This window comes from Lacerta agilis, chromosome 4 (genome assembly GCF_009819535.1).
Source record: "Lacerta agilis isolate rLacAgi1 chromosome 4, rLacAgi1.pri, whole genome shotgun sequence".
In the NCBI taxonomy this organism is placed as follows: Eukaryota; Metazoa; Chordata; class Lepidosauria; order Squamata; family Lacertidae; genus Lacerta; species Lacerta agilis.
This window is the reverse complement of record NC_046315.1, coordinates 40,447,599-40,473,453: the sequence shown is the minus strand read 5'-3', so window position 1 is coordinate 40,473,453 and position 25,855 is coordinate 40,447,599. Positions and strand designations below refer to the sequence as shown.

General features: G+C 39.7%; 1 long non-coding RNA gene across 1 annotated transcript in view; it reads right to left on the bottom strand.

Moving 5' to 3' along the window:
- Nucleotides 1–25,855, bottom strand: part of LOC117045608 — a 37,008-nt gene that overhangs the window by 2,762 nt on the left and 8,391 nt on the right. Inside the window, exon 2 of the long non-coding RNA XR_004426442.1 lies at nucleotides 166–215. This is a non-coding gene — a long non-coding RNA (uncharacterized LOC117045608). The remainder of the gene's footprint in view (nucleotides 1–165; nucleotides 216–25,855) is intronic.

Below are 25,855 nucleotides of genomic sequence, written 5' to 3'. Positions count from 1 at the left end.
TTAGTTATTTTATTTTGCTCATTATCATCATTTTTTAAATAATAGAATGTGGTCTCACAGTATATGGGTGCATCTTCTTTCATTCTTAGATGTCATTAGCAAATCCAAGAAGCGGTTTAAGAAATATATCGATATGAGGCTCAGAAATGAACCGGGAACACCTACCATTTTGTTCACATTTATGGATGGCAGATCATCTTGTGCTGAGATTCCTCCTATAAAAGATACAGGAGGAAAACAGTTGGTTTTTTCCCCATATAAACCAGCAAAGTGGACTTTTTGAAAATGTTCTTCATGATGTAGGACTATCTACCTACTTATAAACATCTCTCAGTGAGAAGAAAGGACAGGAGCTTATTTAATTTATGATTGTAAAAGCACTGGAGTTACCATGTACGCAAATGTACATTAGGTATTTTGATCTTGACAGTGTGGTTACATGTGCTTCCATGTAACATCAGTTATAGTGTAATTTAGTGCCACTTATTATAAAGTGTTACCAAAAGGATAACATAACTCTTAACTTTACCTCTCTGTTGAGCTAAGGTAATTCTGATAAACTTAAAAATATGGAGTTAAAAAGAATTGTCATGGGCACACTACAATGTTCTCCAAAACTTTCCTTGATTCCTCCAAGGATCTTAGCTTCTCATTCATTAGAACTGGTATTTTTTTAAATGAACATACCAAATACAAAAAAAGCTACTCAAAGCTCTGTAAACAAGCTGTTTTAAACTGAAATAACCCGAGTAATACTTTGGGTTAAGTGGCACAAAGTACACACTAAAAACTATGCAAAAATATAGGTGACTACAGTGTACTCACATGTAAGTATCTTGTACTTTCTCTGTATGGATATTGGAAAACCATGTATTTATAATATGCATTTTGATTATTTTACAAGGAAGGAGATGGGTTTGCAGATTCAAGAATGGTCTATAAAAATTCATAGTGACCACTTGTCTTTAAATATGTGTATATTCCCAGCCACTTCCCAATAATATTTAATTTATTGTAACCCGTATTTTCCTTGAAATGCAACTACCACTCTATTTTGTCTTTCGTCTTCTTCTATGGGTCCCATGGGGCTCCTTCCAAACACCTTTGGGGCAAAGACTTCAATTCTGCTAATAGCTCTGCTGCCAACACTCTGTCTGGGAACATTGCTCAGTAATCTATTTCTAGCCCAACAGTACAAGGTTGCTCTTTTTATCTTCCTTGAGGGAGCCTTGCATGCTAAGATGTTGAAAAGTATTGCCATTTGCCCTGGTATTTTTAGCTTGAGCAATGGAAAGAGAGCCACAGAGAGAACTGCATTCTCCTGACCCCTATTTCACTGAAGCACCTCACCTGGAATTTCTGCTATTTATTTCCCAATAACGTCAGGTAATCTTACATTGTGAGTACAAAATGCTTCCATCAAACCACGGAGGATGCCTTTAATGATAAAGTTAACTTTTTTCCAAACATGAAATTTTGTATCATTGATCCTTTTCATCTCGTCATTTTTTCCATCATACCCTTCCAAAAGCAATGCATTGAAAGTAGTGAGATAACACAGAACAATCACAGACACAAGAAATATTGTTAAATTGAACACTGCAAAGCTCCTGAGCCTCTCCAACTATAGCTTTCCTTCTCTGCGAAGCACTATCATTATTGGCCAAGCCATTCATTCCACTTTCAGTTGTGCAATTTTAACTAGTTCCCATAATAAATGTACTTACATGAACCCCTTTTCTTGTTTAGATTCTGCCCTCCAGCTAATGAATCTGTTATGTTTTGGGGGTTTAAAAAACTGCCCCCTCTATCATGCTCTTGAGCTGCTCTAAGCATCCAGAGTTTTCTGCCCTTTTAAAACTTGACTCCACATCTACACATGAGCAAGATAAGTCTTACACAGTTGCATATGCACATAGGCATTGCTTTTGACTAGTCTAACGATTTCATGACGGTCTTCATTACATTACTTGCTTCCTATTAATTTGGATATTTACTGCAGAGTGACAATGTTGTGTTAAACCACCAGATTCAAATTTCAGTGCAGATATTAGTGAATTTATTATTATTATTTTTACTTTCCATCATATAAAAATATTATAATCAGCAGTTTGATGCTCAAGCTCTTGGGCAAACAAGGCAGAGAAGAAAACAGATGATGAAGGTACATCAGATTGTGCAAATATCACTGGAGATCACATCAGTTACTCTCAATGGGATGTGCATTTCTATTTGAGCTCAAATGTACACTCTCACCCACAGCTAATAAATGCACATGCACTGATATAATGTGCATCTGTTTGAAATAAATATATGAAAAATCCATGACACTCAATGGATTTCCCAATGGATATATGAAAACATGGGGGGCAATCCACACACCTCTAGCGTGAATCTAACTAAAATTACACCACAACCATTGACACTGACATTTATGGGAGTCACTTATTGTCAAAACTATGTTCCTTTGCTGCTCGTTGCATCTTACAGAGAAGTTTTCACATTCTGCTTGCTAAGCAAACCCTGGGTTGCTTACAATAACCAGAATGTTTGAGAATAGCTACCGGTATAATGAACATAACCTGTACTTCATGTGAGCCCTGACAAGTATGGTATAGACATAAATTATCAAATTACTTGAGCATGAAGTCTTTCCATATATCACCTTAAAATATAATACAGTATTTACATAACAAAAGATATAGAACAAAAACAGAAAAAATCAAGTACTGATAGCTGTAATAAGCAAAAACATTACAAACATTTTCTCAGGGTCTTTAAGGAACTGGCTTTTATTTAAAAAGTCTTGTCCAAATGATTTCTTTGCTCTTGTCACAAAGAAGGAGGATAAACCAAGATGATGTGAGAAGCTGTGAGGTCAAAAGCTTTCTGAAATTTTATCTATGCCGGATTTATTTATACCCTTAAACTCATCAGCTTTGCTAGTTATATCTAACTTAAAAGGGGCTCAAACACATTTTAACAGTAGAGTTATTTAAGTTTCACTTAATGACTTAAAAGATCAGTATTTGCTTCATTTTCATGTCTCTTGCCTGATTATATAAATTTATTTGAAGTTTGGAAATATTCCTTTCTAGTCTCTTGAAGTTATTCATAAACTGGACTTCCGAAAATTCATTTATCACTTACATGTCAGCAATACATTTGGTTTTAGTTTGAGTCCCCTACCCCAATATAATTGTTCTAAAACTCCAAAATTTTCATTATATACCATCTGACAGCATTAGCTAGTAGCTTAGTTCAGTTCCTTTCTCTTAAACCCCTTTCAAAATCCTTCTTTGCTTTTCTGGAGAAAGAAGAAATGTAAATGAACAAATATCTAATAATGTTTTAAGCACTTAAGTTAACATAGGCAAGCTCTTATTCAGAGGTAAAAACTACAATGACTTTCTAGGTGAGAGGCTACAGCGGGAGCCAGAGTGGATGAAAACATTTTTATTCTAGCCGATTCAACTAATGTTCTTTCATCTGAATATTTTTAAAAGACCATAGGTAATTATCCACTTGTGAAGCAAGGATTGCTAAGCAGGCTGTTTATACAGCAAGAATGGTGAAGTTCATTTATAAGTAACTGAAATGATAAAGCACTAGTACAGAGGTTAATTAATCTATTTTTCTGACAGGCATGGCATTTTTTTCCAAATCTTGAGACAGACAAGAAAACTCCTGCTTATTCTTTCCAAATGTCAGCCCTGTTCCCAAAACAAAATGCACAGAACACAGAAAGAAAGGGAAAAGTACAGTAAACAATAAACACTGATATTCCAGTGCAGTGTAATCTACACAGTGAAACAAGTTTTCACACAAAGTTCTCTTACATGGCAGATGCAGAAAGCATAAAAATCCCTACGCTACACATTGTTCTGGTTCAAAGGCAAATAAAGAATATTTTTTTTTCATGATCCTTTAAATTTGCCATAAAGCAAAGACGCAAACTTTTCTGATGAAGATTTCATGTGCAGAAAAAAGTAAGACTAGCAAACACCAACTAAGAGGCATCTTCACATGGATTCAGGACTAAGAGAAATCTCTCTTACATAAGGTCTTGTCGTTTTACCTCAACACAGTATTTATGTCTGCACTTTGCATTAATGCAGGCTTTTTTTTTCAAAATTAAGTGTGGTTTAAATTACAAGTGTTTGTAAAAAATAATGCACCAATTAATATGAAACACAGATACTGATCCTGCCTAGTAATGTTGATATTCCAACCATATTATATGAAAATATATTTTCCACCAGTACCTGAGCTTTTGGCAATAATATGTAAATACATATTACAATTATATTTTCTGTACATTGCACACTTGCATGCATATCTATATATATAGTCATGCCAAAGGTTTGCTTTATCTTGAAACAGTATACCGTATTTTCCGGCATATAAGACGAATGGGCGTATAAGACAACCCCCCAACTTTTCCAGTTAAAATATAGAGTTTGAGATATACTTGACCGCAGTTTCTCCACCCGGCGTATAAGACGACCCCCAACTTTTGAGAAGATTTTCCTGGATTAAAAAGTAGTCTTATACACCAGAATATACAGTAGGTACAAATTCAGTGGGTTCCCATGTTCTGTTAGTGGCTATACACTCCCTAGGGAAGACAATAAGAAAGCAACATTCATTTTAAACAAAGAAGTCGACCTATGCACTATATTACTTTCCAGCCTTTTAAATCCAAAATGCACTTTATAATTTCACCAAAAACGAGGATGTTCAAAGACTCCTATAATTGTTTCTTCCTTCTTTAGACCACTCATTTTTTACACAGGAAAGGATTTGCTTGAGTAAATATGAGTGCATTCAGGAAAATATTATATTCTTCCAATTTTCCAACTGTTCCACTGAAGTAGTCCCACAGATTTCCTATTTGGTTGATCCGAATTTAATCATTTTAGGATTGCAGACTTGACCATTCTAACACAGACTTAAGGATACAAACGCAAAAATCATGAGCCCACAATATGTTTTGTGTCTCTGTGTCTTCCAGGGCTGCCTGAATAAAAGGACCTGATTAAAAAAAAAAAAACTCACTAAGAGCCACAATTGTGCCTAGCCCCAGGTGAGTAGCTTAACTGCAAGGTGGCTAGATGGGCTGAGAACTATGGTGTGATTGACACCAACACCTGAAATCATGGCAATGTTTCTGACGCTTCAGCACTTACTCCAGTCCCAGGAGAACTAAGCATGTTGCACTGACAATGGAAGCACAGTTTTCCTTTGTTTTTTGTTTACTCCTTTTTCATAATTTTAAGTGAACAAAATGCATATTGTAACATTAGGTACATGACACTTGCATGTTGCTATGCCTATATACTTACAGAGTATTCAATGTGTACTTAGTGACGCTTAAAAAAAATGTCATGTACAATTTTTATAAACATTCTACAGGGTTCCCATTTGCACTTCATCTTTCATTAAAGTCTTGTCAGAGAAATGTCTGAGTATTATTAAAGAAAAATAAAATTTCAATTTTAGTTATCGGTTGGACATTACTGAAGTGTCTATTCATTCAATACATTTTTAAAAATAATAATTCATGAATTTTGTGATGAAGTTGTATTGGCAAATATATGGATGATCTGCTCCCAGCTGAAAACTGCTGTGTTTCCCTGTGCGTTCCATACTGAGTAACTATTTTGGATAAACTGCATGTGATACACCACTACTGATGCGGCCCGTATGATGTGGCATATAAGGATCCCCTTCTTTTGTGTAACTACTAAAATTTTGTAAATCTTTGTTTATATAGTAAGGATTTATTGTATACCATATAAAGCAGTCAAACAAACATGTTGCTGATGTAATCAAAGGTGATTTGTGTGTACATACCAGGTATCATCCATGTCACTCCCTCTCAGGAGTGAACTTTTAGCTGCTTTTAAAATGTGCAGTTAAATTACAAGTTTCAGGTTGGGTGTCAGAAGTAACAGAGGAGGCAATACCCTGATAAGAAATCTTGCACTTATGATCTGTTACTCACCCTTGGGCAGGCTCCAACAGCACCCCTGTTGGAAGAAATGAAGTTAACCAAGATAAAGCTTCGTCAGGGAGGCAAGAGGGATAAACATGTTAGCTCTGTCTCCTGTTCCTGTCACCTTCCCATTCAGGAGGGGTGATCTAGTGAAGTGGGGAACCTCCTGCGCTCATGGAAGCTCTCCACACGGTTTAGAGCTCATTTTCCAGCATTCTAATATGAGCAAAAATCCTCCATATGTACAGGAGGTGCCTCACTTCAGATGATTAGCCCCCCAGGAGCTGGAAGGTATCAGAAATCATGCTGGGGGATGGAGCTAGCATACTCAGCCCTGCTGCTTCCCTCAGGTGTAATCCTAATGCTGGGAGACTATAAATTCCTTAAACTAGAATTTCTAGAAATTCTCATTCCTTAAACTAGAATTTATACATTCCAACGTTAAGGGTCAGTTATAGGAGCACTAGGTTTGCATAGTAAACAGGAAAGATACAGAACCTCTCTGAATTAAGCATTCACATACTAAAGTAGTCAAGCCCCCTTGCATACCTCTCTTGGCCAATTTTCAGTTTAGTATCTCTACCTACTCCGAATCAACCGCTAGCCTATGACTTGAGATAGCACATAAAGGAGATGACACAATCAATGCTGAGAGGGCTTGCTGTCTTGTACCATCCCTTGCCAATCTGATCTCCTGCAGATGTTTTGGACTACAATTCCCATCATTCCATGCTGGTTGGGGCTTAAGGGAGTTGTAGTCAAAACAGCTGGAGGGGATCAGATGGACATGACAAAGCATGAAGTGAATGCATCCCTAGGAGTGTGTGGAGTTATTTTTGTTTGGGAACACAACTAGCCACCTTTACACCATTATACAGTTTCCAAGTCATTATCAAGCTACATGGTCATAATACTGGGACATGGGCATATATTGGGGAGAAGGAGGGACAAGTATATGGGATGGGGCTGAGATCAATCCAGCACAGGGAAGCATGCAAAGGAGAGCCAAGAATATCAGGCAGTCATATCCAAGAAATGGTTGCGCAGGCAAATCCAAGATTTAGCCAGAACTTTTTATGGCCCTACCAGCTGGAGAATAAGTTCCTTGAAATGCTCCTCTGGCTGGATGAAACACCAGTCTACAGCCTGGGGTTCACCACCAGTTAGATCTGCAGGTTCCAAGTTTAGCCCCAATGGCTCCTGACAAAAGTCTTCTGATATATAAAGATTTAGGGATGATTACTGATATTGGCAAGTATTCTGTGCTGTCAATGCTGGCATTAAGGTATAATCTGACTATGCTGCTCCGCTAATTAATAATAATAATAATCCTATCTTTAGTGGTAATTTCATAATGAAGAAGAGGAGCAATTTCACATGGAAAACAAGGTCCTTATATTCTGCAGTAGAGAAGTTATCTTTTTTCTTGATGCCTTTATAATTCTGCACTTAAAAGTTTTTTTCTTTTAAAAAATTAAGTAAAATTATGTAAATGGCAAGTTGGATTTATGATGAAATTCAGCAAGAGTGGAGCAGGAAGCAAAGGGTTAAAGCAGGCCCAATTTTTCAGAACAAAACTATGTCTTTCCAGGGGAGGTGGATTATCTCAGACACAGAACTTGATTTAAGTGTGGGACATTATTTTATTATTTATTTATTTATTTATTTATTTATTTATTTTTGTGAGAGAGAGATCGAGAGAGAGAGATCAAGGGGCAAAGAGTATAAAAGGAGAAGAGGCCTATGGAGGAAAGGGAGAGTTCAAAAGAGTTCTTAACTAAAGTGTGGAGGGTTACCACACAAATGTGGTATGCTGCACTCACATCACATTTCAGGGCCAACTCTAAGCTGGCATGACTGTCTTGTTCTCCCCCGATGACCAAAAGAGCACTTCACTCCAACTGTCTTTTTTCAGATAACAGTCAAGTGGAGCAAACAATAAAGGATGTCCAATAAGTGTAGCTCTAGAAACTTCATCATAGGTGCTTAAGAACATTCTCATCGAGCTGAGATGAACTTATCTATATTATAGTGCTGTACAAAGGTAGCAGCATCAGCCTAGGTAGCTAACCAGCAGGGTCCACAGGGTCGCCACATCCCTCTGCCAAGATACAAGGGCTTCAGCCACCACTGAAGAAAGAATGGTGTAACATGAGAAATGTTGATCTGCATGTGGGTGCTGCAGACAATTGCTCCAGGTACTGAAGGAGCCACTGCAAAGGCCTGTCAAGGAACCATGTTCAAAATACCATGCTGATGGCTCCTATAATGTAACTTGTAGTTGGACAAGACTTGGGACTGTTGGGAGATTTCATGGAAAGAGCTCGCTGACTTCCAAAGGAGATAGCTCACCTCTTGCTGTAACAGAAGATTCTCTTTTGGAACATATCCACGATAATGCCTAAACACTGTATTATCTGGTTACAGGTGGGTAGCCGTGTTGGTCTGCCATAGTCAAAACAAAATAAAATAAACAATTATTTCCAGTAGCACTTTAGAGACCAACTAAGGTCTCTAAGGTGCTACTGGAAATATTTTTTATTTTATTTTGTTTTGACTGTATTATCTGTGTTAGGTGGAGGAAAACTATTACAAAGCCATGGTTCTCTAAGCAGGTAGGGGTGGTGCTCACATTCACTTCTGCCTTTGACCAGGGATCTCACTAAAAGGCCATCCAAAGCAGGGTAGTGGGTAGATGAATTCCTTGGTCCAGATATGTGTATTGTGATTTTGATGAATACTCATAGAACATACAAGAGCCAAAATCAGTATTAAAACCATCTATCCTCAGACCTCAGGAAGCTTCTGTGGCACAGGTAAATCAAGACTTGGAGATAAGCTTCCATGAGCATGAGCAAAACCAAGACCACAAAAGTCCCTTGGTCTCCATGGCTGATTTTTGTCTCTCCATTTTAAAGATACCAGGAATGGAAAGTATCTGTTTTGGGAGACAGACTTGAAGTTGAGGGTGCAGCTATGATACAGTGTCTAGAACTCATCTGTCTGAGGTGTCTAGAACTCATCTGTCTGCTCCCAGTTGTGGCAGCATGAGTTTAGGCATGACAGGTGTTGGCTGGAGGACAAGCAGCCACATAATGGTCAATCAGGGTGGTGAGGAATTGCAGGTGGCGGGGCCCTTGGAGCAAAATGACTAAGATACCCACTTGTTATTTGCATCCTTACGAGATGCTATTTTGACCAGAATTGGAACTTTACCCATTGAAAAGGAGCAGTAGACAGCTCAGTCTTGAATCCCAATGCTTTAGCTATAGGTTTCCGTAGACCAACCCCAACTCCGCAGATGCCATTACCCTGGCAGCATTCTGCCATGAATTATACTGCCCAGTCCAGTTTTCTGCTTCTCTCAGAGAGATGCTCAAAACCTGAATGCACCTCTGGTAAAGGGACGTGAGAAGAGAGGCAAGAACCATAACAATGTTTGCAGTGCTGACTATCAAAAAAGAAAGAGGCCTCATGACAACATTGAAAAGGATTTTTTGAGAGAATCCATGAGTTTCTTAGCTACCTGTAACATGTACAGTGACTCTTGGTCTCTCTGGGTCTTTCCAGAGGTAGAGAATATCAGTGAGAAACTGTGGGCATGGCACAATGAAATAAGGAGGTCTATTACATAGGAAGATTCTTGAGGTTCCCCCCAACCCAGCTGGTGGAGCCTTGTGATGTGGCTGCCACCAAGATAGGGGGTCCCGGTCCAGGGTCATCGTGGTCTTATTAAGTCCTTGGGGGAAAATAACTTATGCTGAGATAGGGCAAGGATAATCCTTCCTGACAGTTCTCATTTTTCTCTGTTAGACTGATCAGCTTCACATCATAGACTAAATCAGGCCCAAAGTTGTCCTCTCTCCAGTCAGGAGTATTGCCAGTTTTGCTCTGGGCTGCCACAGTCAGTTGGCAATCTAGGAAAATTCATAGTGAGTAGGGGCTGTCAGGTTTGGTGTGTATATTTGTGTTTAAGGTGGAGGTGGGGTGGGGTGGGGTGGTGGTGGGAAAGGGCATGGCAGCACCTCTGCCTCCTTGCCCTGCATCAGGAATGAGTCTAGAAAGAAGGGGCTGGAAGATGGTTGGATGAAACAGAGGTGTCCCTCTCTACTCCTCCTATGAAAGCTATGAGTTAATCTTTTGGAAGAGAGCCTGCCTTCTTCTTCATCAGTCAGCTATGGAGTTCATGATATGGGAAACATCCTTCGATGGAGAGTGGGTGAGAAAAGCATGTGATCATACATACGGGCCTCACATGCTCATCAGTTGGCCTGTGTGATGACAATGCCATTTGTCAGCCTGTCATCTGGTTACCACAGCCTTGCAATTGCAAACACAGTGGCACAGGGAGGGGCAGTCAAGCCTTCCACATGCATAATGACGGACTGTGCCTATTGAGCCCTGACCTATACAACACCTTAGTAATGCACCACCTTTCCCAGTCCAATGACCATGCAGGCATGGGGAAACCCAGGGAGATAGTGATCCACTAGTCCCTTTCCCAGCTATGCAACCACAGCTGCTGTTTCCAGACAAGGGTGGCTGCACCTATCCCTACACAGCATCTTTTTCTTTCTTTCTTTCAATTGCAGTAGCCCAAACTGAGAAGTGGCAATCAGTTTGTTGGGAGCTCAAAGATTACTACTGACTATCCCAAATGCTCAGGAGTGGCTGACCCTGCTTGTAGAAATGACAATGATTAGGAAAATTAGAAGCAACAACAAGGAACAGAGTAGCCTAAAAGGATTGTTCCTAAGCAAAACGCAGCAGCAAAAAACAAGAAAGCAGAAATCCATAAAAGTAGAGGTTTCCTTTTATCTCAGAAGTATAAACAGTGTATTAGTTTATTTGTTTGTGCAATTTTGCCTGTGCAATCTATAGAATAGTTAGCCCCTACTGCTTCTTCTACTCCTTCATTGATTTAGCAGTTAATTCCCTTCCCCTAAAAATAATGTTATGGTGCAATGTTGTAATTCCCGTAAGAATGAGGGAGAAGGTAGGCCCTGATGCTTGTTATCCCCAATGACCACTAAACAACAGTCTTTTAGATTAATTAGACCAAATGCCAGTTCTCATTAGCCCCACAATGACTGATTGGGCAGAGGAAGAAGAAGAAGAAGAGAAGAAGAAGAAGAAGAAGAAGAAGAAGAAGAAAGAGAAAGAAGAAGAAGAAGAAGGAAGAAGAAGAAGAAGAAGAAGAAGAAGAAGAAGAAGGGAATTGCTGAAGTACCCAAACAAGGAAAATCTCCTGTCCAGAAAACCAAATAGCCCAGAACATTTGTGACATTTAGGTCATAACTGAATATAACCAGCAGCTGAAGTATGCAACTAGCTTTTATATATCTGAACACCACCACACGGGTACAAGGAATCCCCAGGCAGCAGTGCATGTAAGTTTCCATGTAAAATCAATCAAGGTGCCTATGGCAGCTGTAATTTAAATATATGGCCCCTGCGCCTGCAAATGCTCATTCATTTTTAGTATGTTGACCAAATGCTCCAAAACAGACAGTAGAAGAGTTTGGATTTGATATCCCACTTTTTCACTACACAAAGGAGTCTCAAAGCAGCTAACATTCTCCTTTCCCTTCCTCCCCCACAACAAACACTCTGTGAGGTGAGTGGGGCTGAGAAGAAGTGTGACTAGCCCAAGGTCACCCAGCAGCTGCATGTGGAGGAGCGGAGATGCGAACCTGGTTCCCCAGATTACGAATCTACCGCTCTTAACCACTACATCACACTGGCTAGTATCACTGCTAGCAACAGACTGATCTTAGGGGCTGTACTATTCTTCTAAAAGCCATACAGGTATTCTAAGAACATTTGCAATGGCCCTGGAGTTTCAAGCCCTGGAGTCAAAAAGCAGGTGGTAATGAGAAGCTGCAGAAGGGTAAGGAAAAATAAGTCTTTTGCTTAGATTTCTGGGTCACTGGAAAGCATATTCTGCTGTAACTTATGAGGGTCAAACTGCTCATGACACTTAATGGTTCATGAGGAAATATGTGTCTTGTTCTTTAACTGCATGCCAGCTTTAGAAAAAATAGATACCTCTATTATTACCATGGAGGATCAAGCTCTTGGGATGGGACTGCGGATACAAAAACACTGTGATTCAAAGTAGGGTTTATCTAGTAAATATTGAGCAGAGAGCTCCATGTAAGTAGCCTTGGGAAAGTTGCAAGGCTCTGAATATGGCATGTGGAATTTGATGGGCAATGTGGAAGGAGAGTAAAATACGGGGGCTGGGGAGCTTATGTAAGACCTACTTACCAGTCCAACTTCAATTCCAGTCCAATTAAACTCAGAACAGATTTATCTGAGTAGTGATTAGTTCAGGGTTTATTCCAAGCTGTTTCAGTAAGCATTTGGGAGGAAAAACCACTTGCTTTCCAATAATTTTATTCCAGCTCACAATGTTGGGTTATTTGCATGGGTGATATCATATGCAAGGACATTATTGTATTGTCCTCCAAGTGTGTAGTGTAGTTTTACTGATTGTGCACCTCTCCTACATGATAGAGAGATGTCTGAAAATCCAGCAACCCAACACATCTCCCAAATTTCACCATTAGGCCCTACATACAAACAAGTCAAACATCCAGTCATGGCTTTCAACAGTTGAAAAATCTAGGTACATGTTACATTGCATATATCTTAAATTTCAGTGCAGGGGATTACTTGGAAACAACATTGCCCCTCCATATAGTGGTCTGAGAAGTCGGGAGAGTAAATAGAAACCTCCCTGTACTGACACACAGAAAAAGGGGGGGGGGGGTTGACAAGTATCATCAAACAGGTTTTATCTTCCTTAATAACACCCTTCTCCACTCTCCTGTGTTAATTTAGGCATTCTGACAGTGCCGTTTTTTTAAATGCATAATTTAATATAATTTAAAATTAGAAACTTTGCTCAAGGCAGCTGACAATGGAGCATCTAATAAAAGCAAAATTAATACACTAAACAAAGAAGCTAGTAGTAACAAAGCAACATGCAGAATTGCAAAACAATGTGTTCATACAAATGCTAGTTTTAAAGGAAAAAAATTAACAGGCAGGTTGCTGGGGGCTTATTCAAGTGCTCGTGGTTCTTTAAGCAGCTTCTATTGTGTTATTTGCAGTCAGGCTACAGAAGCCTTACTCCTAGTCCACAGAAACCCTTGGGTTTGAGACTTGAATAAGGGCAGCTCGTACAACAAGGGCTAGAGATTTACTTTGCTTCAAAAAAGGGAAGCTGTGATGGAGACTCCTAAAGTCGGTGGGATTTCTTGAGCAGTTGACCCTAAGCGCTTGTTACACCCCCTCAAGATGTTAAGTGGGGGAAAATATGCATTCAAACTGTTAAAAGAAATAATGCACAGTGTTTGAGCTCTTGCCAATTTCTCACCTTGTAGAATTCTTGTTTTGGTCTAATGTAGTACTCTCTACTTCTCCCTGACTTCCTGAGGTGGACTCCAAATAAGTACAATTAGATAAAAGAGAGACACAGCAATACATCCTTATTAAGGGAATCACTGCTGAGGTGTTAGATGCTTTGCCTCAATGTTTCCATTATTCCCCAAGTCTTTCACTGTGATGCTTGGGTTGTATTGATGGTTCAAAAGATTACAAATCCAAACTTTACAGAACTGGCTGACAGTGATATATTTGCCAGTTGCAAATTAGTCCAAGCAAGTTCTAAAATCTGCTCAGACAAATGTGATTCTTAGCAAGTTCTGAACTGTCTCCTTCAGGCTACAATGATTAATTTCATTAGACACTTTAACTTTAAAAAATTAGTGTTAAGGTAGCATGTCAATCACAATATCTATTTCCAGCAAGGCTTGAAGTCACAGGATGCAAAGCTCATATAAAGTACTTTGTTCATTTAAATCCGAGGGAGCTGACTTTATTTTCACACTATTTTGTAGTACCATGAATTATTCTTGAGCATGCAAAGCAATGTAACGTGTAATTTTTAAAGCATCTTATTATATCAAAGGTATATGAATATTTCAAATAGTGAACAATATAAACATACAAAGAGAGAAAATTTCATTCTCAATGTGTTATTAAAAAGGAAGATCAAATAACAACAACAGCATCAATGTTAACATATATTTTTGCCCTACAGACTGAAAAATGTATGATTTAAAACTGGGCCTGAATCATCTGTAAGGCTCACTAACTAACAATGTAATTTAATTAAGATCACCGCTCTTTAGCAAAAAAGAAAGAAAGAAGAAGTTCTGAGGGATTTACATTTTACGCACCCACCCAAAAAATAAAATTAAACAAAAAAAGGCAAAACATACATATGTAGCCAGTGTTAAAATTTCAATGAAATTTATCTACAAGGCCTGGTCAAAAAATTATTTAGCCATCACTGAAAAGAAAACAAAGAGAACAATAGGAGCAGCCTCCCCATCTCTGGGAAATATTCCAGAGATGTAATGCTACCACTGAAAAGGCCCTTTCACTTCTGATGACGCGGGTGTCCCCTAAGAATTCTCCCCATGGTTTTTATGCTCCCTGGCAGGTGATAAATGAAGCATCAACAACAGCATTAGCACAATATGAACCATCAGCAAACCATGTTCCCTTTGGCTTCACCATCAGCTGTTAACTAAAACCTTTATGCTAATTACAGGTAGGTAGCCATGTTGGTCTGCCATAGTTGAAACTAAATTAAAAAATTATTTCCAGTATCACCTTAGAGACCAACTAAGTTTGTTATTGGTATGAACTTTCGTGTGCATGCAGACTTCTTCAGATACTTTATGCTAATGTAATCAGAAAAGCGCTTGAGAAAAGAATTAGGAAAATGTTTCTTTCCTGTTTCCTTCTTAAAGACACTATTCTTATATTTATCTAATACATGGTCTTCAAGTGTTTGATGGTGTTATCCTTTTTGTAGGCCAAGCCAAGAAGTTATGACCTATTTGAAACTGCTTTAAGTCTGCTAGTTCTCCATGAAGCCCATCCTTCTTGCCCCCCAAAAATCTCCAGATGAATTCCAATCCTCAAATAACATTTTGGGACAAGAGCAAGTCGATGCTAGATTCATGTAGCCAAGTAATATAAAGTCAGTACTTAAGATGGTGGTTGGAGCTTGAATTTTAAAGACCACGTGGATTAATTTGTGAAGTTCAGATGCTCCATTTCTTTGCAGGAAGGCCTGTGGTCAGGCTTTTAATTATGAAGTAGCACAATCTTACCTAGCTTGGAAGGGGTGTAAGGGACATAACTAGGAAAATCTCTTGGCTCAAGCAGTTTTGTTGAGGAAAGACTGCACTTCCCTGAGACTTATGAATTATGGAGCATTCACAAATATTGCTACCATGAAAGGAAAGTGATGAGTCACAGAATGCTTAGAATCAGTGGACTTATAATAAGGGAAGGAGATGGTTGGTTGGGCAGGGGTGAAGCCTCACTCAGTATTTAGGGATAGGGAGGTTGTTGGTGAATGAGTGGTGCAAAGGCCGAGGCCAGGAAGCTCCATATCTGACTTGATTTAGGAGTGATATATGAGCAAAAGCAAGTTTCCACGTTTGAACTACCGGTATCTCTTCTGCTGTTGTGCAGCAAAGGGAGGCAAAACAAGAGAAAGTTGAATCTGCTATCTTTGGCACAGTTAAGAAATAATCATCACTAGACATTCCTTAAACCAGGGGGAAAGCGAAGCACGTGTCATATTATTCAGCCCCATTGCTCTTTCCTAAACATGCTTTTATCTAAGTAGTGATCAACACTAATCAATCTGCTTATCTGGAGAGTGTTGGGTAGGCGGGCATTCCTATAAAATGGCAATAGATTTCCAGTCTTCTGGTATAATCATTGTTTCCTGGATTGGAACTAGTGATTACAAAAAATAACCATCCAAATGTATTGGTGCAAGTAATCACTTGTAATTATAGTAAGTAGTGGGTAAATATTAAGCAGAACAGAAGAGAGCAGAAGATGTTTTTCTATGGAAACCAAAGTGCTAGATGTGGGCATTGTTATTCTTTGTTTCACAGGGACGAAGTAGCCTTTGAGAAAAAAAATTCTAAACCTCCTGCTGTCCTTGATATGTATCTGGTTTCCAGCCTGTAGATAAATCAAGGACTTCAATATCCAAATATGTCTCAGAAGCTGCACAAACAAGAATAATGATGGGAAATGTCTGCTGCTCAATGGCGGATCACAAACACTGAAACCAACAATCCATACATCTGTCACCTACTAGGCAAGAAAATACTAGCCAACAATATTAAGAGGCAAAATGTTGCACTTTTAGCACAACTAATCTGAAAACTCACTGTTCATAAAGAAGTGCAAAATCCTTATGCCCTGATCTGTGAGGACCCTGGAATTAGTTGTCAAGACAAACAAGATAAGATTTAAAACATGCAAACCCAGATCCTAATCCAATGACCATCTGTGCTTGTTCATTCCTCATAGCTTTAAGTAAAACAGGAATGAGAGGAGCCAACAGACAGTGCAGATATGGGATATTATAATGCTATTTCAGCTCATGGAACCCTCATCGTAGAGGAAACTATGTACAGCTGATTTTTGACAGTCTGACATGCTTATTCAGAAATGCCCCTTACAATGTAAAGTGGAGATGGAGGAGAAAAATTGTTCATTTTACATTTTAATGCATACTTACCTAATTCAGACTTTCTGGAAAAAAAATACATGAATTGAAACTTAAGTTATTCTTTGAAATTCACATTTTATGAATTTTCTTCTCCAACCTGAAAATGTGCAAAAATATGTGTATTGGGGGAAAGGGCATAAAAATGCACATATTAGTGAAAATAACATTTAAAAATTATATTAGGAGAAACTGCTTGCAAAAAAATGTGTATTGGACAAAATTGTGTATATTAGGAGAAGTGCACACTAACATGGATTTTCATGAAGATTCTTAATATAAAAGAAAAAACACCGCACAAAGTGATATAGAAATGTGATGAATGAAACTTAGGACTCGGAAATGGAGACACTGAGAGAAACCAAAATTGAAGGATTTATCCACCCCTAGTTAAGTCAAACTAGAGAAGAGCATACAAGCAAGGATGCTTAGGATTGCAGTTTCAGTCTCTCAAGGGGTTTTGCTTGGAACGGAACAGAATTGCCAGCACATAGTGTAGCAGCATCTCATTCTCTGGATTGGACTGTGAGCTAATGTTTTAGCTTTCTCTTATGTGCTTGGTGCAGGAAAGTGATGGGATGAACACTACACTGACAGATTCCATTTTTCCTACTCGTTATGCTGAAAGTACCCTAATCCATTTTGAGGATGAAAGGGCTTTTAGACACATCATTCAGTGCCTCAACATGGTGATTTATCTCTACATGACTTGCCACTGGGCATGGGAGCCTAGCGCATGGAAAAGCATCGTGTTCAAGGAGACAAACAAACTGTGGCTCTAGTGTGTCACATCATAGCAAGCATAGGGTGGACCTGGATCCAGACCAGGACTAGCCTGGGGCTTGTAAGGAGGTCTTAACCCTCTGTTCTTGTTGCATTCCCAATCATGTTTCTCCCATACCTCTTACTCTTTAAAAACCATAAGTGGAATGTGGTCCATTATATTGCAGTCCTCAAGGTCTGTGGATGCTATATGATTGCATTAATAAGCCTTCATAAACCCCAGATTTTTCAGTCCTTCAGGCATAAAAGCAATCCCTAGGATAATAGAAATGCTGACCCCTCCTTGACAACTTTTTCTGTACAGTGGTACCTCGGGTTAAGAACTTAATTCGTTCTTAACCTAAAACTGTTCTTAACCTGAAGCACCACTTTAGCTAATGGGACCTCCTGCTGCCGCTACGCCGCCAGAGCACAAATTCTGTTCTTATCCTGAAGCAAAGTTCTTAACCTGAAGCGTTATTTCTGGGTTAGCAGAGTATGTAACCTGAAGCGTATGTAACCTGAAGCTTATGTAACCTGAGGTACCACTGTATTTACACCTCTGGCCGAGTGGGTTGAAAAGATATGAAATATGACTATGGAGGGTCAGAGGCAAAGGTATCAAAAGAGGGCTAAGTATAGGGATCCCTAGGATAGATGAGCACTAGCAAGTCCAAGAAAGCTTTTTAAAATGGGGAAACGTGAGCACCAGCAATCCATTCAGGGTTAAATGAGGGCACTTTCCTATAGCTCATGTGCACCAGTGCTTTCCATTAGCTAAAAGGTTCTTGATGCAATTGTGCCTATGTTCACACGCTAGAAAAAAATTGCCCAGTGTTCCAATGCACACAATTGCTTGTGTGCATTATTTTTATGGAGGTGTGGGGGGGGGTCAAAGCAAAAAATGAAAGTTATGGAAAGCTGCAGCAGTTGCAAACTCTACACAGCCAGCAATGATTTCAAGATCCAAAAATATGTGCCAAAAGAAGGGCAGATAAACAAATGCACTGCTGCTGTTTGACAACCAGGAAAATGTAATATAGAAACCCAGATTCCAGGGGCAATTTGGAGAGCGGAAATTTCAGAAATATCCCTTAACATGTGTAGTATAGATTTTTCTATTATTATCATCTTAATTCCAAAGAAACCAAGGCAGAAAGGACAAGGGGTTTAACAAGGGCAAGACAGTGAGCATGTGTAGCAGAATCAGGATCAGACTTCACAGATGCTGCATCAGGAAGTTTGGGACCTACAGACAAAAAAATATTCAAAGCCATTCTCGAAACATCACATAGCAGAGTCTCATATACACCCTTTTCTAACATGCTGATTAGCTTCCTATAAATTTAATAAATAGTTAGCAAAGCCATCTAGAAAGGCACCATGCTCTACTACCAATATATTAGCTCATTCCCTTGTCTGGGTAAGCACAGTGTGTTTGTTAAAAGAGTGTCTAAGAACCACAAGGTTCCCATTATATGTAATTGCTCTTTACAATGACTGGCTATCTCTGGTGAAAATGAATCAGTGATCTCCACTATAACGGAATCTATTAAAAAGCTGGAGAGCACAGCTCGTCTCTTTGATGTTGAAAAGGAAGAATTTCAATAGGCAGTCTCATCAGGCTGTCTAACAAAGCAGAAGTAAGGGCTGCAGGCAGGAGCAGGCTGATATCATGGGTCACTGGGAAAGTAAGTCGACTGTAGCAGCACATGGCTGTTCAACTGCTAGCCGGTTACCTAAGGGGACAGTAGAGTATGGCTGTGGTCGGGTTTTCGAAACATACAGATGCTTTGATTAAAATACAGAGATTTCTAAAGTGTGCCTCCGCCAGCTTAAAACTGTTTGATCCTTTCCAAAGTAACCGGCCGCTGACTCTGCCAGGGCCAGCCCTAGCCATTTTACTGCCTGAGGCAGAGCAGCAAACTGAGATCCTTCTCTTGCCAGTCAAAGGGCACAGCACACAAGTTGTTTTGGCACCTGAGGCAGAAAATCCCACAAGCACCTCTGTCCCCAAGTAAAAATAACAATAATCTATCAAATAACTATTTGCTGTTCTTTCATGACATGCCAACCTAGCTGCCTACAGTGGAGGTTGGTTCATTAGAGCAATGGGCACTGTGGGAACTAACCTCAGTCTTTTTCTCCCTATCTGCCTCCATACTTACAACCAGTCAGTTTTCTTAATGCCTGTGGCAACTTCCTTATCCTTAGTCCCAGGGTTGCCCTGGTAGAACTCAGAAGGGAGGAGGATTGTCGGAATACGTTTCACGGATCCGCCATGGATTCATATTTATTTGGTTATTTTATGAGGTTTTCGAGATCTATTTTTGGTATAACTGCGCGCAAAAGCGAAAGTGAAAGCATGAATGAATAGTGTGGTTCACTTATGAGATTAATCCGCCTTTATTTTATAGTTCCGGTCATGTTCAAAGTTGTTAATGAGCGTTAAACTTGCGTCCCGCCTTTTTGGAGGGCAGCAACAGTGATTTTATTGGTTGAGGCATTGATGATGATGTCACGTTTGTTCCCTAATAAAAGGCAGAGGCACCCCCGCTTAGGCACGTTCAGTTTTGGGTTAGGCACGTTCGTGCATTCTTTCCATTTTGCTTTAGTTGGGTTTTAGTTGAAGTCAAGTTTAGTTTAAGGGATTAGGAGCGGGCTGGACGGGTTGGATGGGTTTTCTTTTAGTTAGAGTTAGATCGCGGAAGATCATTCGGTTTAGCCTTAGTTAGGTTTTCTTTAGGTTTAGCCTAGGGCTAGAATTGCGGAAGATATTTCGGTTTTAGTTTTATTTAGCTAGCCTCGCGGAAGATTGGGCGCGCAGGGACTTTAAGCTTAGGAGAACTTAGCTTAGGGGACGAGCCTATGCGGGTTCTGCCGAAGCCACTAAAGATACAACCGGTGTCTGTCTTCCTTTGGGGTAAAAGGGGGGAGTAAAAGGTTTAAAGTAAAATTTTAATTTCTTTAAGTTGGTCCGTCTATTCAGAGTCAGGGTATATATTTTATTTCACGAGGCAACTTTTCCTTAAGAAGGCAATTAGGAACTCACACACCTTCGGAGTCATCAATTGGCTTACTCAACCTCCTTCAGATTGTGAGACTTGGCCGGCGACCGTGCTCAAAAGCACGCGGAACGCTGGCCGCTTTCCCCGCAACTGGTACCTCGTGCATAACCAGTCCAAGGCCGTGCACGAGGCGCTCCAGCACCCAAACCCCGACAGAGGATGGGGACTAAATTATCATTAGTTTGCTCTGCTTGTCACTGCCTCTGGTTCCACCTAGTCTAGGCTGCCCTGACTTCTGCCCCACCAATGCCAATGGGCACCAGCTATCACCATTGGCTGCCTTAGGTCTCACTCCTTGCGCAAGTTGAGCAGATAAGCAACAGTAGATAAACTGACATAGAGAATACCAGGGAACTAATACAGAAATTTGCTAAGGGGGTACTTGTGCAACATAATATGGAGGCGGGGACGAGACTTCTGTTTTTGAATGCTCTCTCATACAAATCCTTCACTGTTGAAATGTAGCATCATTGGGGGAAAGCTAGTTACTCGTTGGAAGCTAAGACAAGTTTGGAGCAAGTACTCATTGGCAAGGGCTATAAAATATTTAAAATTTGCCCTTTCCAGTGAATCCAAAAGTATCCAACTTCCCTAGTACAAAGATAAGACCACACATATAGTAAATTATAAAATGTTTTACTTACAAAACTCTTCAGAGGTCAGATTCATGTGCTTTTCCATATACAAAGTCGGAAAAAGTTGCTCAGGCAATAAAACATTGTTTGGTTACAAATCGGTAAAAGTTTCTAAACTATTGCTATACAAAAACACTAGTTTCAGACTCCATGGTTAAAGCCAAGCGGCCAGAGGAAGCAGCTCAGAACTTCTTCCATACCAAATTCACATGTAGACTGAATACAACAAGAAACTTGGTTGCCCATCTTCTCTCAAGGTGAGGGGAAGTAAAATAGGCTAAGCCTGGCAGGACAGCTTACTCTATGTCATTAACCCCTTCATGCATTAATTTGACTCAAGCATGCTAGTTATATGAGGCTAGTTACCCTATGTTTTGCATGTTTTTAGGTGTTATAAAGGTTTTTTTTAATCAAGTAAGTTTTTATTTCATTTTGAAAACAACAACACACAAACCACGTTTATTATAGTATTGTAGCCACTGCTAGAAAACCATGATAGCTACTCTTAATGCAGACCCTAGAAGGTCCTTGTAGGGCATAAAAAGTTAAAGATGAATTCTGCAGATTAATTTCGACTGGTGGGTGTATATATGAAAAAATATTGGATATACCTCTGACCCCCCCAAAAAAAAACTTTTTAAATGGACTTGTGATAAAGGATGTTTTCTTTTCTAAATGAATAGTAGTCCGCCATTTTAAACAATATTAAGCAAGACTCTTGGTTTACTTCAGACTGGAAAAATAAGCCAGCACAAAGTAACAAACAGCAAAAGGTGGCAAGAAAGAGAAACAAATGGAATGCTCTCCCTAGGGAAGTTCTCCTGGTACCTTCATTGTACACCTTTAGGCGCCAGGCAAAAATGTTCCTTTTTAACCAAGCCTTTCGTTGGTTTGATTGACATCCTATGCCCTTTTAAAATGTGAGGTTGTCTTTTATTTTTATTTGGGAGGGGTATTGGGTTGTTTTTGTTTTGATTATTAATTTTGTGGTTTTATATTTTGATTTTATTCTGTGAACTGCCCTGAGACCTCTGGGTACAGGGCAGTATATAAATTCAGTAAATAATAATAAATAAGAGTAAGTGCAACTCTGGTCAAATTCATCACAGCAGTTCTTTAGCGTCAGTTAACGGCTCATTTACACTGTATTTCTAATCAGTAACATGCAAGCCTAAAGAAGCATTTGATCACTACACAAGGTAATAAAACCTAATTAAATTTTATCGGGCAACGAATAAAATATGAAAAATTGCAGATGTAACAAAGTAACGTTATCTGAACTTAACAGGACAAAATTAATTCATTCCATTGGTTAAAAAAACCCCACATTCAGGGGTTTTTCCCCATTTTTAATTGTTTCATTACTTTGTCAATTGCTGCCCTGGGCTCCTTCAGGAGGAAGGCAGGACAAAGAAGAAGAAGAAGAAGAAGAAGAAGAAGAAGAAGAAGAAGAAGAAGAAGAAGAAGCATTATATTTAATAAGAGAGGAATACAGTAGTTAAATGTACAACACACATATAACACAGTCTGCAGTACTATAGTCCAAGAAACGTTTTACAACTCGATCCAATTAATTCAGCTGATGCTGATACATAGGCTAAACACATGGAGAAAGAGTGGGTAACTGAATGGTGGAGTAAACTTTAAAAAATATTGGCTGTAGCAGGAGGGGAGGGTGCAATTCTGGCTTCATGCCAGAGAACAAAATGACCAAACAACAATGCTAGGGAGGATGTGATTCCTTTGAAGCAGAAGTACGGTAGTTCACCGGATGAGACGGTAGTTCAACCTAGCTTCCTAGCAGATAGGTTGCTGTTGCTTACTGGGGGTGAGAGGGGAAGGGGTGAGGTGGCAGTAAGCAGCCTGCCTGCCAGGAATGGCAGTAAGCAACCTGCCTGCCAGGCATGTAATGTAGTGGCTCCTCCCCACCAGACATGTCACTTCTGCTTTGAAGGCAGGTAATGCCTCTGCAGCATGAGTGATTGAACAATTCAAGTACACCTGATTTCAGATGCACCAAAGAACGATGAGCATCTGTACAGAGAAGCTGAGCTGAAAAATTACCCAGGCAGGGTTGGTTGCAGTAGGCTGGTTACTCTGTGGGATGGCATTTCAGGTTCCCAGAAGCACTCAGTGTTGACATTAATTTATCGTTTGACTCAGTGGTAGGTTTTTTCACAAGAACTACAAGTATGCTTTGGAACATCACTTGGGAATTATTTTTCTGTTTTAATTGTACAATGTGGCCCTTGGCTAGTTACCTCTACAATTTGCCTCCTCATTCCACTCCCAGAAGTGTAATACAAGATACTTTACATTGATTACTCCCCTAATGATCAAGTGGCTAAAGCAATTCTCTTATTAGGAAATGTTTATCGATTTATTGGTGTGGGGTTTGTTTGTTTTTGGAGGGGGGACATGACAGAAGTGTATACAACTACAGTGTGAAACAAGTGGGTAGAAAATTTGCTCACTCACACGCAACACTAGAACCCTGGGCCTATAAGTTGAATGTTGGAAAAATCATAGAATCATAAAATCATAAAATCAGAACAGACCAATGCAAACTGCATTACTAAACTATGGAATTCGCTGCCACAAGATGTAGTGATGGCTACTAACCAGGATAGCTTTAAAAGGAGATTATACCAATTCATGGAGGATAGTAGTGGCTACTAGCCACAATGGCTATGTACTGCCTCCCATATCAGAGGCATTGTGTCCCTGAATACCAGTTGCTGGAGACCACAAGCGGGAGAGTGCTACTGAGCTCATTCTCCTGCCTGCAGGCTTCCCCATAGGCATCTGGCTGGCCATTGCGAGAACAGAATTTTGGACTGCATAGAACAAGGAACAGCTGATGGCGCAGCTTGTGCCTTGTCTTCTAGACTGTGCTAAATGGTTCCGTTTCTATTAAAAGACGACAAAAAAAAAGTTACATAGCTGCCTTCTCTGCAGTTGAATCTAATGCAGAAATACTTCCACAGTGTAAAGCTAAAGCTTTCCAAATGACTCAATCTGGTTGTGTCGCTGTAAAATAATCTCTCTCATAAAACCTTTCTTCCTTGTCCACCTTTGCCAAGCTTAAGCAAATTAAATAGAAAAGTCACACACGGATCAGAGAAAAACTAGAAGTTACTAGACTTTTTTTTTTAGGATCAGTAACTTTTCATCTTAGAGTTTTGATTAACTTGTGCCTTTCTGCTGTGCCGTTTTTCTCCCCTACAGTATTTCTATTAAAAATGTTTCACAGGATCATGATTCTCAAACATATTGAAAAAGTTGAAGTAGGGTTTAGTTGTTTTTTTTGCAAAACACCTGTTCCTGGCTTGGTTTGTAAAACTGGCATCTCCCAACATGAAAGGCTTCCTCCTGATGCTATGTTTAAGGGAATTGCACTGAAATAAGGTCTTTGCCATATCGGCAAAGTCAAAACTCACGGAACTACAAAGCAACTGATATAGAATAGCGTACAGCTTCCTACAGCAACCTGATGCCCTCCAAATGTTTGGGATCAATCATGTCTGATGGGACCAGCTTGGCGAAGCCTTGCACAGTGGTTACAGCCTGTGACTTGTACACAGGAGATATGGGTCTGAACCCCTGCTTGCCAAGAACCTCACTTAAGCTACTTACACCTCCTCAAGCTAACCTGGAGAGTCCCTATTTATGTCACCTGAATCTCTAAGAGAAAGAGTGAGAAATACTGTAGATGTGAAAAATAAACCAGAGCAAGTACAATGGTACCTCGGGATAAGAACTTAATTCGTTCTGGAGGTCCATTCTTAACCTGAAACTGTTCTTAACCTGAGGTACCACTTTAGCTAATGGGGCCTCCCGCTGCCGCCACGCCGCCACCACACAATTTCTGTTCTCATCCTGAAGCAAAGTTCTTAACCTGAGGTACTATTTCTGGGTTAGGGGAGTCTGTAACCTGAAGCGTCTGTAACCTGGAGCATCTGTAACCCAAGGTACCACTGTATAGAAAAGGGGCTATTACTTTAGTAACAGGTTAGAATAATAGACTCATAAAATTATAGAGTTGAAAGCATGGGCGTAGCCAGGATTTTGTGGGGGGATTTTTCTTGATTATGGGGCGGCAGCTGCCCCCTCTTGACTACACCCATGGTTGAAAGGGACACCATGGGTCATCTAGTCCAACTCCCTGCAGTGCAGGAATCTCAACTAAAGCATCCATGACAGACGGCCACACCTCCTCCTCACCTAGGTCCTGGAGATGCCAGCAGAGACATAAAGAGGTAGAGCAGGTCCAGCCTTCAAGGGAGAATGCTAGATGGCTTGCAAAGGAACAAAACTGCTTGCTACGCTAAGTTGTGCCCACCCAATTTCTTTATAAGAGAAATGCAAGGAGCACATCTTAGATCATACGCCGTTGCTTGAGTAGCCATATTACTTGCTGTGCCTTAGCATAAGTGTGCTTTTGAGCAGATATATGTATTGCCTGCTGTGCTTTTAATTAGTGTTTTTGCATATGTATCGCACTAATCTCAGCATTAAAGCTTTCCGGAAAAAAACATCATCCAAGTTCGCATTCATCACCAGGTAGGAGCCAGGATGGAGTATTTTGTTTATTTATGGTTTTTAAACTTGTCGTTTTCAACTGAAAACAGATTCAAACTATCGGAACGTTTATTCCATTAAAATATTTTTAAATAGCAAGTTCTTTTTATTAAAAAAAGAGGCACAATTTAAAGAATTTAAAAAGATGTCATTTCAAAAATATTTCAAGGGAATAAGTATACCAATAATTCAG